Below are 2,913 nucleotides of genomic sequence, written 5' to 3' on the forward strand. Positions count from 1 at the left end.
GCCCGCCACCGACCACCCGCCACTGCTAAGGGGGCATCAGTGGCGGGCGCCCGACCGCCACTGGGATGTTGTTTCCTGTGGTGGGCGACATTTCGTACCCGCCACAGAAACCGTTGCGCAGTGGCGCTTTTCCCGCCCGCCACTGGATAGATAGGTTACAACATACCAATTGTTGGCACTCCAGGTTGACGCACATTACTCCAAAAGGCGTAGTCATATAATTCTCAATATAACTGAACCAGACTGAATCATTTTGAGAACAAACGACCAAACAATTAAGTAACACTTCAAATTTGTTCGACTCAAGAAATAATTAAACATCAATGTACCACATCCATCTTAACATACTAATTAATTAACTAACAGTTCAGTTGCTGATATATTAGTGACTGAGACCATATTTCTAAACATGGTCGACGACAACCATCATCTGAAAGTCGTTGCGGTTGCTCTTCCTTATGGTGATTATCACAAGGGTGTTCAGCCTTAGTTCTCTCTTTCCCGTCAAGAACTCCCGCCAGCCGGACTCATAGAAGGATATGGGTCCATCTGATTATGTCTTGTACTGAACGCTGGTGCCACGGCCTGTTGGTCCATGGCGTACTCCAGCGATGCCGACAACAGGGATGTCCACTACAGAAAACATCTTCATAGGTAACTTCTGAACTCCCCGTCATTAAAAGCAAATAGAGAGCATGCAATGTTAGACATCTCACCATACTTGGTTATGAACAAAAAAGATGAAATAATACAAAGAACTCACCATTTTTTTACGTTGGTTTTTGTTAAACGGTGCACAAAGGGCTTTCCAACGCAGCACACTCGATGGTAACATCGCGGTAACATTCAGGGTCTCATCCCGAGTAAGCTTCCTCAATATTTGAGAGAAAATTGCTGGACTGAATGGATCATCGTCAACATCTTCCTCGTCGTCATCATCTTGCTCATCCTTGTAATTCTAGATGTCACCATCATCCGATCTGTCCTCATCTTCACGGCTGCCCTGGTCATCTTGGTTGTCTCCATCATCCTGGTGATCCTGGCTATCATCATGATCCTGGTCATCGTCATCGTCATCACTGCAGAAATATAGTGTCCTTAACCTGTTGACCTCTCCATTCACGGAAAAGGATATGTACTCTCCTCCGATTAAATTATTCTGTGCAATGTACTTCTTCCATGCATCGCCATATATGATGGTTCTATCCTTCCATTTACGCACATCCAGTTCGAATGTGTGCCCCATATCATCGTCAAAGTACATAACGTTGCAGCACAAATTATTGAAGTCAATCCTTATGTTGCATGGATACATTATCCAGCATGTCATCATTAACAATAAAGTCAGTACAATAATTATACAAATGGTTTGAATAGAATATTAGTTGAGGTTAAAGAATGTTACCACTGATTTCCGAAATCCCTTCGTCAAGAAAAGTCCGAAACTACTGCAGTATCCACACTGTCCATACATGGACATTTGCAGATATGGCAGATCTTAGGCCTCATGATTCCTAATAATCATTATGAAGCACTTATTAATTGTAATTTTGAGAGGAGGAAGTGACTAAGAAGGGTTCGAGAAAATTTGGCATGATCTTTGCTGACTATTGAACATATTTTGAGTACCAGAAATTTGATGAAACTGATGGAAATATGCCCTAAAGGCAATAATAAAGTGGTTATTATTATATTTCCTTAATCATGACAAAGGTTTATTATTCATGCTAGAATTGTATTGACCGGGAACTTAAATACATGTGTGGATACATAAACAAATATTGTGTCCGTAGTAAGCCTCTACTAGACTAGCTTGTTGATCAAGAGATGGTTAAGGTTTCCTAACCATAGACATGTGTTGTCACTTGATAACGGGATCACATCATTAGGAGAATGATGTGATGGACAAGACCCATCCGTTAGCATAGCATATGATCTTTTAGTTTATTGCTACCGCGTTCTTAATGTCAAATACATATTCCTTCGACCATGAGATCGTGCAACTCCCGGATATCGGAGGAATACCTTGTGTGCTATCAAACTTCACAACATAACTGGGTGATCATAGAGATGCTCTACGGGTATCTCCAAAGATGTCTGTTGAGTTGGCATGGATCGAGATTGGGATTTGTCACTCCGTGTATCGGAGAGGTATCTCTGGGCCCTCTCGGTAATACAACATCACAATAAACTTGCAAGCAAAGTGACTAAGGAGTTAGTTACGAGATGATGTATTACGGAACGAGTAAAGAGACTTGCCAGTAACGAGATTGAACTAGGTATGGAGATACCGACGATCGAATCTCGGGCAAGTAACATACCGACAGACAAAGGGAATTACGTGTGTTGTCATAAAGGTTCGACTGATAAAGATCTTCGTAGAATATGTAGTAACCAATGTGGGCATCCAGGTCTCGCTATTTCATGTCTACATCATTCTCGAACCCGTAGGGTCCGCACGCTTAACGTTCGTTGACGATATAGTCTTATATGAGTTATGTGAGTTGGTGACCGAATGTTGTTTGGAGTCCCGGATGAGATCACGGACATGACGAGGAGCTCCGGAATGGTCCGGAGGTAAATATTGATATATAGGACGATGATATTAGGTCACCAGAAAGGTTTCGGAATGTATCGGATAATCATCGGATCATCGGAAGGGGTTACGGAGGCTCAGGAGTTTATAGGGCCAAATGGGCCAATGAGGGAGTGCACACCAGCCCACATGGGGCTGGTGCGCCTCCACCTCATGGCGCCGGCCCTAGGGAAGGAAGGGAGAGGGCTGGCCCCTCTTGCCACCCCCTCCTGCCTTCTCCCAAGCGCCAGAAAAGGAAAAGGGGGCGCACCATAGGGCAGGCGCCCAAGGGGGCCGACGACGACCCTTGGAGCGCACCCTGGCTGCCTCCCTCCCCC

The sequence above is a fragment of the Triticum aestivum genome, chromosome 5D (genome assembly GCF_018294505.1).
Source record: "Triticum aestivum cultivar Chinese Spring chromosome 5D, IWGSC CS RefSeq v2.1, whole genome shotgun sequence".
Classification (NCBI taxonomy): domain Eukaryota; kingdom Viridiplantae; phylum Streptophyta; class Magnoliopsida; order Poales; family Poaceae; genus Triticum; species Triticum aestivum.